The 13,024-nt window shown below is 45.1% G+C and overlaps 1 non-coding gene and 1 pseudogene across 1 annotated transcript; one reads left to right on the forward strand and one right to left on the reverse strand.

The window, feature by feature from the left end:
- Window positions 1-13,024, forward strand: part of LOC111545700 — a 16,617-nt pseudogene continuing 3,593 nt past the window's right edge.
- Window positions 5,341-5,403, reverse strand: LOC111549350. Its single transcript, XR_002733704.1, has one exon. It is a non-coding gene; the product is annotated as a U7 small nuclear RNA (small nuclear RNA).

Raw genomic sequence — 13,024 nt, forward strand, 5'->3', positions numbered from 1 at the left:
ATGGACTGTGTCTTCACCTTCCTGAAGAAGGTGGTTCTGTGTGCTCTGATGTGTTTGAGTCACTGCTATATTGGGCAGACAAACCACAGGGCCAGGCCCTGGAGTATGCAGGTCACTCTGGGTATGCCCAGCTTTGAGGGGCACCTGGTGATGGTTCTCTGGGGCTGGGGGCATCCTCCCGCTGGGCCATCTGTACTGAATGATAGGCACATGCCTCTCCTGGAGTGGCACTGAGCAGTAACAACCAGACCACATGCTTCTTGCCAAACAGCAGGTGTCACTGGCCTTACAGACCTGGACTCCAGTTCCAGCTCTGTCATTCAGTAGCCGAGTGACCCTGAGAAAGTCGTTTCCCTGACCTCAGTTTCTTCACCTTCCAATGGAGAGGACAATGAGGCAGAACCTTTTAGGTGCAAGAGACAAATACTCAAAACAAAGTAGCTGAAACCAAAAGGAGAATTTACCAGCTCATGAAATTGAGAAGTGTGGGATGATGTCGTGGTGGCTTCAGGAATGGCTGAATCCAGGGACTCAGTGGGAATATCTGTTCGGTTCTGCTTTCTTCAGGATTGGTATCATTCTCTGTCAAGCTTTCTCCCTGAAGTAGAAAGATGGTCTCTAGAAGTTCCAGCTTTCTAGGCTGCAACTTCCTCAAAACTAGTGGAGCCTCCAATAGTTCTAAGACTTGAGTTTCACTGATCCAGCTGGGGTCATGTGCCCAACCCTGAACCAGTCCTAGGAGTTAGGGGAATAGGCTTCTCTGGCTGGCCAGGCCAGGTCTCATTTGACCACACTCAGAAGGCCAGTGTCAGATCCAGCTGAACTATGGTGGACTGAAAGTGGGGAGGGGGAGGTCAGGCGTGGTGGCTCACACCTGTAATCCCAACACTTTGAGAGGCCGAGGCGGGCAGATCACTTTCAGGTCAAGAGTCTGAGACCAGTCTGGCCAATGTGGGGAAATCCCATCTCTACTAAAAATACAAAAATTAGCTGGGTGTGGTGGTGCACACCTGTAGTCTCAGCTACTCGGGAAGCTGAGGCAGAAGAATCGCTTGAACCCAGGAGGCGGAGGTTGCAGTGAGCTGAGATGGCATCACTGCACACTCCAGCCTGGGTGACAGAGTGAGACCCTGTCTCAAAAAGAAAAAAAAAACAGGGCCGGGCGTGGTGGCTCACACCGGTAATCCCAGCACTTTGGGAGTCCGAGGTGGGCAGATCACAAGGTCAGGAGTTTGAGACCAGCCTAGCCAACATGGTGAAACCCCATCTCTACTAAAAGTACAAAAATTAGCTGGGCATGGTGGCGTGCACCTGTAATCCCAGCTACTCAGGAGGCTGAGGCAGGAGAATCGCTCGAACCCAGGAGGCAGAGGTTGCAGTGAGCCAAGACCGTACCATTGCACTCCAGTCTGGTGGCAGAGGGAAACTCCATCTCAAAAAAAAAAAAAAAAAAAAATTATATGTCAGGTTTCTGGCTCTATGATTAATTATAGAGAGGAAATGGAGGTAGACACATGGCCTCAAAGGTGTTTGAATAATATGTAGTTTTAAAAATAACCAGCAAGCAGTTCATTTGTAAATTTTTTTTTACTGGATCCCAGACTAGCTCTCTTTGCTAGAAGGTGCAGAAAAGGAGAAAGAGGGGGGATAACTGGCCAGCCTTAGGTGGTCCAGGGAAGAAGTTGAAGAAACGAACGTGAAAACCCTGTGTGTGCATGAACATGTGTGTGTCAGGGGGCAGTTTTACTCCTCCAAAGCCCTGCCCACAGGTGGAGCCTTTGAAAAAAAGTGGGAACCTAACACCAGTGGTCCATAAACACTAGGCTTGGGCCAAATGCTGGACAAGGTGGTAGAAACAGAACACTTGAAATTGGACTGATCAAGATACAAACACAGGTTCTGCTCTAATTGGCTGTGTGTAACACTGGACAGGTGACTCAGGATCACTGAGCCTCCTTGTAGAGAACTAAATGAGATGCACAGAGGTGTTAACAGCAGCCTCTCTTTTTACTGTTATCGATAAACTTAGGGTTAGTCTGCCAGGAGCAGTAGAATAAACAGATTAAGAACATTACTCTTGGCCAGGCGCTGTGGCTCACACCTGTAATCCCAGCACTTTGGGAGGCCGAGGTGGGTGGATCACAAGGTCAGGAGATCGAGACCATCCTGGTCAACATGGTGAAACACCGTCTCTACTAAAAATTAGCTGGGCATGGTGGTGCATGCCTATAATCCCAGCTCCTCGGGAAGCTGAGGCAGGAGAATCGCTTGAACCAGGGAGTTGGAGGCTGCAGTGAGCTGAGATCACACCACTGCACTCCAGTCTGGCAACAGAGTGAGACTTCATCTCAAAAAAAAGAACGTGGACTCTGGAGGCAGCCCATCTGGTTTGAAGTCCACACTTGCCATGAATAACTTGGGCAAGTTACTTAACCGTTCTGTGACTTGGTTTCTCATCTGTCAAATGGGGTGATACTACCGAGCTTATTGAAACCTACCGAGCTTTCGAAGCTTATTGTGAGGATTAATGAGTTACTACCTACAGAGCTCGGCGCAGAGCCAGCCCGCTCCAGGTTAGGAGTTGTTCAGCAGACACTGACCCAAGCGGCCAGGCACCTGTCTACCTCACAGGCTCAGAGAGGGCAACCTGCCCCGCGCCACACAGCAGGTATGTCATCCTGCTCCAGAGCGTTCCTATATTGGCCTAAAGCCCATTACAATGCTTTTTTACTTTTAGAGACGGGGTTTCCCTCCCTCCAGGCTGGAGTGCAGTAACGCAATCACTGCTCACTGCAGCCTTGAACTCCTGGGCTCAAGAGATCCTTCCACTTCAGCCACTGAGTACCTGGGACTATAGGCACATGCCACCATGCCCAGATAATTTTTAAATTTTAATTTATGTATGTATGTATGTATTTATTGAGACTGAGTCTCACTCTGTCACCCAGGTTGGAACGCAGTGGCGTGATCTCAGCTCACTGCAAACTCTGCCTCCTGAGTTCAAGCGATTCTCATGCCTCAGCCTCCCAAGTAGCTGGAATTACAGGCACCTGCTACTGCTCCTGGCTAATTTTTGTATTTTTAGTGGAGATGGGGTTTCACCATATTGGCCAGGCTAGTCTCAAACTCCTGACCTCAAATGATCCACCCACCTCAGCCACCCGAAGTGCTGAGATTACAGGTGTGAGGCACCACACCCGGCCCAGATAATTTTTTTAAAATTTTCTGTAGAGACAAGGTCTTGCTGTGTGCTCAGGCTGGTCTCCAACTCCTGGGCTCAAACGATCCTCCTGCCTCAGCCTCCCAAAGTGTTGTGATTACAGGCTTGAGCCACTGTGCCAGGCCAACACCATTTCTAAATAGATCTCTTGCCAAGAGTTAAAAAGCAGACAACAAACTGGCCATTAGTCCTGCAATCTACTTTGCCAAACTGTTTCACCCCTAGCCACTGGCAGAAGACAGCCAGCACCGAGAGGATGGAATTGGTGGCAGAGGGGTGTGCAAAGAGAGTTGAGAACATGAGTTCCCACGAGGTGGGGAGCCTTTGAGGACAGGCAGGCAGGAGCCTCATGCAGCTAGCGGGGGACCTAACCAAGGAGCAGTGAGGGTCTGGCATGGTGGTACAAGCATGTATTCTCAGATACTTGGGAGACAGGCGAGAGGATTGCTTCAGGCCGGGTGGTCAAGGCTACAGTGAGCTATGATCGTGCCTCTGCATGTTTTACAAACAGCTTTATTGAGATATAATTCACATAACACAAAATTAACCCATTAAAAAGTACAATTCAGGCTGGGCACGATGGCTCACGCCTGTAATCCCAGCACTTTGGAAGGCCGAGGCAGGCAGATCACAAGGTCATAAGTTCAAGACCAGCCTGACCAATATAGTGAAACCCTGTCTCTACTAAAAATACAAAAATTAGCTGGCCATGGTGGCACACGCCTATAGTCCCAGCTACTCAGAGGCTGAGGCAGGAGAATTGCCTGAACCCAGGAGGCAGAGGTTGCAGTGAGCCAAGATTGTACCACTGCACTCCAGCCCTCCAGCCAAGGCGACTGAGCGAGACTCCATCTCAAAAAAAAAAAAAAAAAAAAAAAAGAGTTCAAGACTAGTTTGGCCAACATGGCAAAACCCCATCTCTACTAAAAATACAAAAATTAGCCAGGTATGATGGTGCATGCCTATGATCCCAGCTACTCAGGAGGCTGAGGCAAGAGAGTCATTGAACCTGGGAGGCAGAGGTTGCAGTGAGCCGACATTGTGCCACTGCACTCCAGCCTGGGCAAAAGAGCAAGACTCTGTCTCAAAAAAAGTACAATTCAGTGGTTTTCAGTATATACAGCTTTGTGACCATCACCACAATATAATTTTAGAACATTTCATCATCCCAAAAAGAAACCACATGCCCATTTAATATCAGTCCCTGCCTTCACCACTCCACCCTATACCAACGCTATGCATCCACTAATCTACTTTCTGTCTCTGTAGCTTAGCATATTTTGGACATTTCATATAATGAAGTCATACATTCTGTGGTCTTTTGTGACTGGCTTCCTTTGCTCAACATGTTTTTAAGGTTCATCCATGTTGGATACGTGTCAGTACCTCATTGTATAGCTGGATAATATTATTTTCTTTTTTTTTTTTTTTTTTTTGTGAGACAGGTTCTCACTCTGTTACCCAGGCTGGAGTGCAGTGGCTTGGCTCACTTCAACTTCCACCTTCGGACTGAAACAAATCTCCCACCTCAGCCTCCCAAGTAGCTGGCATTACAGATGCATGCCACCACACCTAGCTAATTGTTGTATTTTTTGTAGAGATGGGGTTTCATCATGTTCCCCAGGCTATTCTCGAATTTCTGGGCTCAAGAGATTTGCCTGCCTCAGCCTCTCAAATGCTGGGATTACAGGCATGAGCCACCTCTCCTAGCCACGATAATATTCCATAGTGTGAATATTCCACATTTTGTTTATCCATTTGACAGCTGTTGGACAATTGGGTTGTTTCCATTTTTTGTCTATTACGAGCAATGCTATGAACATTAATGCACAAGTCTTTGTGTAGACATATGTTTTCAATTCTTTTTTTATATATATACTTTCAGTTCTGGGATACATGTGCAGAATGTGCAGGTTTATTACATAGGTATACACGTACCATGGTGGTTTGCTGCACCCATCAGCTCGTGGTCTACATTAGGTATTTCTGCTAATGCTATCCCTCCCCTAGCCCTATTTTCAATTCTTTTGGGTATATACCTAGGAGTGGAATTGCTAAGACATAGTAACTCCATATTTAGCTTTTTGTTTTTTGTTATGTTTTATTTTGCTTTTTTACTTAGGGGACTTTCCAGCAAAAACCAAAAACCCCACTAGACAAATTCTAAAAGAGCTGCAACACTACATTTAGCTTTTTAGGGAACTTCCAAACTGCTTTCCAAAGCAGCTATGAGTTTTCTTTTTTATTTTTTTTTTTTGAGACAGAGTCTCACTCTGTCACCCAGGCTGGAGTGCAGTGGCTCGATTATAGCTCACTACAGCCTCAACCTCCCAGGCTCAAACAATCCTCTCATCTCAGTCACCCAAGTAAGTGAGACTACAGGCATGTGACACCACGCCCAGCTAATTATTTGATTTTTTGTAGAGATGGAGTCTTACTTTGTATCCCAGGCTGATCTTGAACTCCTGGGCTCAAGGAATCCTCCTGCCTCAGCCTCCTAAAGTGCTAGGATTACAGGCATGAGCCACCGTGCCTGGCCACATAAGTTTTCTTGATGCCACTGATGGTGGCTTATGTATAGAGGAAAGGTTATTTAGAATTGACTTTGGCTTTTAAAAATGAATATTCAATTTTTTTCTCAATTCTTAATATACAAATTTTATTTTATTTTATTTTAACCGATTTTTTTTTTTTTTTTTTTTTTTACTTTTTTTTTTTAAGATGGAGTCTCACCATATTGGCCAGGCTGGTCTCAAACTCCTGACCTCGTGATCCACCTGCCTTGGCCTCCCAAAATGCTGGGATTACAGGCGTGAGCCACCACGTCTGTCCTTTTTACCTTTCAAGTTCAGGGGTACATGTGCAGGATGTGCAGGTTTGTTACACAGGTAAATGTGTGTCATAGATGTTTGTTGTACAAATTATTTCGTCACCGAGGTATTAAGCCTACTACACATTAGTTATTTTTCCTGATCCTCTCCCTCCTCCCACCCTCCACCCTCCAATAGGCCCCATGTGTGTTCACCTCTATGCATCCATGTGTTCTCATTATTTAGCTCCCACTTATTTATTTATTTATTTATTTGAGACAGAGTCTCACCTGTCGCCCAGGCTGGAGGGCAGTGGTGCAATCTCGGCTCACTGCAACTCCCATCTCCTGGGTTCACGCCATTCTCCCACCTCAGCCTCCCGAGTAGCTGGGACTACAGGCGCCCGCCACCACACCCGGCTAATTTTTTGTATCTTTAGTAGAGACGGGGTTTCACCGTGTTGACCAGGATGGTCTTGATCTCCTGACCTCGTGATCTGCCCACCTCGGCCTCCCAATGTGCTGGGATTACAGGCGTGAGCCACTGCGCCTGGCCTTATCTCCCACTTATAAGTAAGAACATGCAGTATTTGGTTTTCCGTTCCTGCGTTAGTTTGCTGAGGAAAATAGCCTCTGGCTCCACCCATGTCCCTGCAAAGAATATGATCTCATATTTTTATGGCTGCATAGTATTCCATGGTGTATATGTACTACATTTTCTTTATCCAGTCTATCATTGATGGGCATTTAGGTTGATTCCATGTCTTTGCTATTGTGAATAATGCTGCAATGAACATACGCGTCCATGTATCTTTATATGTATTAGTCTGTTTTCACACTGCTATAAAGTCATACCCCAGACTGGGTAACTTATAAAGAAAAGAGGTTTACGGTCCTGCATGGCTGGGGAGGCCTCAGCAAACTTACAATCATGGTGGAAGGGGAAGAGGTACATCTTACATGGCAGTAGGCAAGACAGAGTGAACAAAGCTAAGGGGGAAGAGCTCCTTATAAAACCATCAGATCTCGTGAGAACTCACTCACTATCATAAGAACAGGATGGGGGAAACCGCCTCCATAATCCAATCACTTCCCAGCAGGTTTCTCGCTCGACATCTGGTGATTACAATTCAACATGAAATTTGGGGCCAGGCACAGTGGCTCACACCTGTAATCCCAGCACTTTGGGAGGCCAAGGTGGGCAGATCACCTGAGGTCAGGAGTTTGAGACCAGCCTGGCCAATATGGTGAAACCCCATCTCTACTAAAAATACAAAACTTAGCAAGGCACGGTGGTGAGCACCTATAATCGCAGCTACTCAGGAGACTGGGGCAGGAGAATCTCTTGAACCTAGGAGGCAGAGGTTGAAGTGGGCTGAGATCGCACCACTGTACTCCAGCCTGGGCAACAGAGTGAGATTCCGTCTCAACAACGTGACATAAAAAAAAGATGAAATTTGGATGGGGACACAAAGCCACGCCGTATCATTATAATAGAATAATTTATATTCCTTTGCGTATATAACCAGTAATGGGATTGCTGGGTTGAATGGTAGTTCTGTCTTTAGGTCTTTGAGGAGTCACCACATTGTCTTCCACATTGGTTGAACAAATTTATACTCCCATCAACAGTGTATAAGCTTCCTTTTTCTCTACAACCTTTCCAGCATCTGCTATTTTTTGACTTTTTAATAACAGCCATTCTGACTGGTGTGAGACGGTATCTCATTGTGGTTTTGATTTGCATTTCTCTAATGATGAGTGATGTTGAGCTTTTATTCATGTGTTTGTTGCTCACATGTATGTCTTCTTTTTTTTTTTTTTTTTTTTTTTTGAGATGGAGCCTCACTCTGTTGCCAGGTTGGAGTGCAGTGGCACGATCTCAGCTCCCTGCAACTCCGCCTCCTGGGTTCAAGTGATTCTCCTGCCTCAGCCTCCCGAGTAGCTGGGACTACAAGAGGGTGCCACCACACCCAGCTAATTTTTGTATTTTTAGTAGATAGAGTTTCACCATGTTGGCCAGAATGGTTTCGATCTCTTGACCTCGTGATCTGCTCACCTCGGCATCCCAAAGTGTTGGGATTACAGGCATGAGCCACTGTGCCCAGCCTATGTCTTCCTTCAAGAAGTGTCTTTTCATATCCTTTGCCCACTTTTTTTTTTCCTCGAGATGGAGTCTTGCTCTGTCGCCCAGGCTGGAGTGCAGTGGTGCAATCTCAGCTCACTGCAACCTCCACCTCCCAAGTTCAAGCAATTCTCCTGCCTCAGCCTCCCAAGTAGCTGGGATTACAGGCGCCCACCATCATGCCCGACTAATTTTTGTATTTTTAGTAGAGACGGGGTTTCACCATGCTGGCCAGGCTGGTCTGGAACTCCTGACCTCAAGTGATCTGCCCACCTTGGCCTCCCAAAGTGCTAGGATTACAGACCTGAGCCACCACACCCAGTCGTCCTTTGCCTACTTTTTAAGGGGGTTGTTTTTTTTCTTATACTTTTTTTTTTTTTTTTTAGACGGAGTCTCGCTCTGTCACCCAGGCTGGAGTGCAGTGGCTGGATCTCAGCTCACTGCAAGCTCTGCCTCCCGGGTTCACACCATTCTCCTGCCTCAGCCTCCTGAGTAGCTGGGACTACAGGCGCCTGCCACCTTGCCCGGCTAGTTTTTTGTATTTTTTAGTAGAGACGGAGTTTCACCGTGTTAGCCAGGTTGGTCTCGATCTCCTGACCTCATGATCCACCCGTCTTGGCCTCCCAAAGTGCTGGGGTTACAGGCTTGAGCCACCGCGACCGGCCTTCTTATACATTTCTTTAAGTTCCTTATAGATACTGGATATTAGATCTTCGTCAGATGCATAGTTTGCAAAAGTTTTCTCCCATTCTGTAGGTTGTCTTTTTACTCTGTTCGTAGTTTCTTTTGCCGTGCAGAAGCTCTTTAGCCTTAATTAGATCCCATTTGCCAATTTTTGTTTTTGGTGCAATTGCTTTTGGTATATTCATCATGAAATATTTGCCCGTGCCTATGTCCGGAATGGTATTTCCTAGGTTGTCTTCCAGGAATTTTATGGTTTTAGGTTTTACATTTAAGCCTTTAATCCATCTTGAGTTAATTTTTGTATATGGTGTAAGAAAGTGGTCTAGTTTAAATTTTCTGCATATGGCTAGCCAGTACTCCCAGCTTATTGAATAAGGAATCCTTTCCCCATTGCTTGTTTTTGTCAGGTTTTGTCAAAGATCAGATAGTTATAAGCGTGCGGTCTTATTTCTGGGTTCTCTATTCTGTTCCATTTTTATGTGTCTGTTCTTTTTTATTATTATTATTGGTTTTAAGGAGCGGAATATTTAATAGGCAAGAAGGGGCAAGAAGGAAGGGAGAAGACAGAAGGAAGAAGCTCCCCTCTACAGAGACAGAGGGAGGAAGGCTCTCCAAAGCCGAAAGAGGAGGTTCCCAAGTGTGGTGGACACCAGCCAGCTATATATGCAGAGGCTGGAGGAGGTGGTGTCTGATTTGCATAGGACTCAGGGGATTGGATCGACAAGGCATGTCGTTCATGAAGCCTGCAAAAAAGCTGTCCCTCCCACCCTAGCCTTTTCAATATGCAGTCTGTAATCACGCCTGTAATCCCAGCACGTTTGGAGGCCAAGGTGGGCAGATCACGAGGTCAGGAGATCGAGACCATCCTGGCTAACACGGTTAAACCCCGTCTCTACTAAACAAATAAAAAAAATTAGCCAGGTGCGATGGCAGGCACCTGTGGTCCCAGCTACTCGGAGGCTGAGGCAGGAGAATGGCCTGAACCCAGAAGGCGGAGTTTGCAGTGAGCCAAGATTGCGCCACTGCACTCCAGCCTGGGTGACAGAGCGAGACTCCTTCTCCACCCCCCTCCCCCCCAAAAATCCTAGCTGACTTTGTGATAGTAAAACTTATATGCTTCCTTTTTGTCAGTAACTATTATCCCGGTTATAAGGATAATAATTAAGCAAAATACGACAGCAATGCAAACTGTCCATTATTTTAGTTAGAAGATGCTACTGTGTATAACACTATTGTAAATAGTAGAGTGAAGACAGCAATTCCCACAAGTGTGGTGTGGCAGATAATTTCCATCTAAAATTTTACTTGCCAGCTGGGCGCGGTGGCTCAGGCTTATAATCCCAGCATTTTGGGAGGCCAAGGCAAACAGATCACCTAAGGTCAGGAGTTCAAGACCAGCCTGACCAACAAGGAGAAACTCCGTCTCTACCAAAAATACAAAAACTTAATGGGGCATAGTGGCACATGCCTGTGATCCTAGCTACTCAGAAGGCTGAGGCAGGAGAATTGTTTGAACCTGGGGAGGCAGAGGTTGCAGTGAGCCGAGATTGTTCCATTGTCCTCCAGCCTGGGCAACAAGAGCAAAACTCGGTCTCAAAAAAAGAAAATTTTACTTGCCAAGATATAGAATTCCCCTTTGAGGGTCTATGAAGTTCCTTGGTTTTATTTTCCCAAGCAAAGAAACCTCCGGGTTATGAGCACCTTACTCACTTTCTTTACCTGGCAAAATCTGAAAGATAATTGCCCAGAGCTAGCATATTGATTCACCTTTTTACCTTACCCATCCCTTTTTTTTTTTTTTTTTTTTTTTCCCCAAGCTGCGGAAGATCACCTCTTGATTCATAGGAATAAGCAGGGTGATTCTAAAATGTAGGCCAAAACCTTAAAAACAATTAATGAAACTAGGATTTAATGACAAACGTATGATAAGCTTTGGATCAAAATTTTTCTCTTCGGTCCTCATTTTTGGCAAGCACTAATTTTGAATAAACTTTAGTCCTGTTAGAAATAAATTTTCAGTGCTGCGAAAGAAAGCACTCAAGGCTGGGCTCGGTGGCTCACACCTGTAATCCCAGCAATTTGGGAGGCCAAGGTGGGCGGATCACGAGGTTAGGAGATCAAGGCCATCCTGGCTAACATGGTGAAACCCCGTCTCTACTAAAAACACAAAAAATTAGCCAGGTGTGGTGGCAGGCACCTGTAGTCCCAGCTACTTGGGAGGTTGAGGCAGAAGAATGGAGTGAACCAGGGAGGCAGAGTTTGCACTGAGCTGAGATCACACCACTGCACTCCAGCCTGGGCAACAGAGCAAGACTCCATCTCAAAAATGAATAACAAAAAAAGAAATAGCACTGGAGCATAAATTTAATTTTCTCAGCAAAGCAGTTTTACTTCTATAGAAGGGTGTGTCTCACGGATGGAGCAATGGCAAGAGCAGACCTCAACAAGGGAGGGGAAGGGGTTCTTATCCTAACGCAGCTAGTCCCTACTGCTGTGTCTTTCCCCTATTGGCTAGGGTTGGACCACACAGTCTAAGCTAATTCCAATTGGCTATTTTAAAGAGAGTAGGGGTATGAGCCGGAGTGGCAGGATAGGTAGTTTGGCAGGAAGGATGGTTACAGAACAGGTGACTCAGGATGACTAAGAACAGAGCAGGTGGCCAAGGGTGACTAAGGTCATAGCAGGTGATAGAGGCTAGGAGGGGGTTGTTTACTATAACTAGGGGCAAGGAGATGTAAAGAATGAGAAACTTTAGAATGAAGAACAAAGAACAGTAGAGCTGAACATAATGATACATTGGTTCTTTGAAGAGGATCTCAGAACTCGTTGTACTTAACAATTTACAGGCTAAAACCTTTGAAGAGGAATTTATTATATCCTACAATCTTATACTTGGCCTGATTATCTGCATAAAGTGCAGCAACAGTGGTTATTTTTACTTACATAGGACTTTTGGATTGGCTTTAATGAAACTCTGTTTCACAAGGAATTTCAGATAAGACTTTTAAAGCCAAGCCCAGCCATGGGTTTGCATCCTCTAACACCTGTGAGTTGGGTGATCCTCTCCTCTTGAGGTCCCAAGATAAACTCAGAGCTTCCAGACCTGTTAGAAAGTTATGTGTCTGTTCTTTTACTGGTATCATGCTGTTTGGTTACTGTGGCCCTGTAGTGTAGTTTGAAGTCAGGTAGCATGATGCATGCAGCTTTATTCTTTTTGCTTGGGATTGCCTTAGCTATTTGGGCTCTTTTATCATTATGTGTGAATTTTAAATAGTTTTTTCTAGTTCTGTGAAGAATGACAATTGTAGTTTAACGGGGATAGCACTGAATCTATAAATTGCTTTGACTAGCATGGCCATTTTACGATGTTGATTCTTCCTATCCATGAGCATGGAATGTTTTTCCATTTGTTTATGTCATCGCTGAGTTCTCTGCGCACCGGTTTGTAGTTCTCCTTGCAGAGATCTTTCACTTCCCTCGTTAGCTCTATTCCTAGGTGGTTTATTCTTTTTGTGGCAATAGTGAATGGGAGTTCGTTCATGAATTGGCTCTCTGCTTGTCTGTTGTTGGTATATAGGAATGCTAGCAATTTTTGCACATTGATTTTGTATCCTGAGACTTTGCTGAAGTTGCTAATCAGCTTAAGAAGCTTTTGGGCTGAGATGATGGGGTTTTCTAGATATAGGATCATGTCATCTTCAAACAGGGATAGTTTGACTTCCTCTCTTCCTATTTGAATGCCCTTTTTTTCTTTCTCTTGCCTGATTGCTCTGGCCAGAACTTCCAATACTATGTTGAATAGAAAAAATATAAATTTTAAAACATAAGTATTTTTAAAACTTTTAAGTTCAACTTACCAGTCATATAATTCTCATCATAAATCTAGTGAATGTTAACATTTTTTAGAAACGGGGTCTGACTATGTTGCCGGGGCTGGTCTTCAACTTCTGGCTTCAAATGATCGGCCTCCCAAAGTGCTGGGATTACAGGTTTAAGCCCCTGCACCCAGCCAAGGGATCTTTAATTAATAATTGGTTGGTCTTCTTTTCAAAAGTAAAACTGCTTTAGGCAGCTTATACTGCAGTTGTTCATCCAATATATTTTATTTCTTTTTTTAAAGCGATTGATTGATAAACCAGCCTCCTTAATACCCTTACTGCAAACTAATAAAAGTAAACATATAAAT

This window comes from Piliocolobus tephrosceles, chromosome 11 (genome assembly GCF_002776525.5).
Source record: "Piliocolobus tephrosceles isolate RC106 chromosome 11, ASM277652v3, whole genome shotgun sequence".
Classification (NCBI taxonomy): Eukaryota; Metazoa; Chordata; class Mammalia; order Primates; family Cercopithecidae; genus Piliocolobus; species Piliocolobus tephrosceles.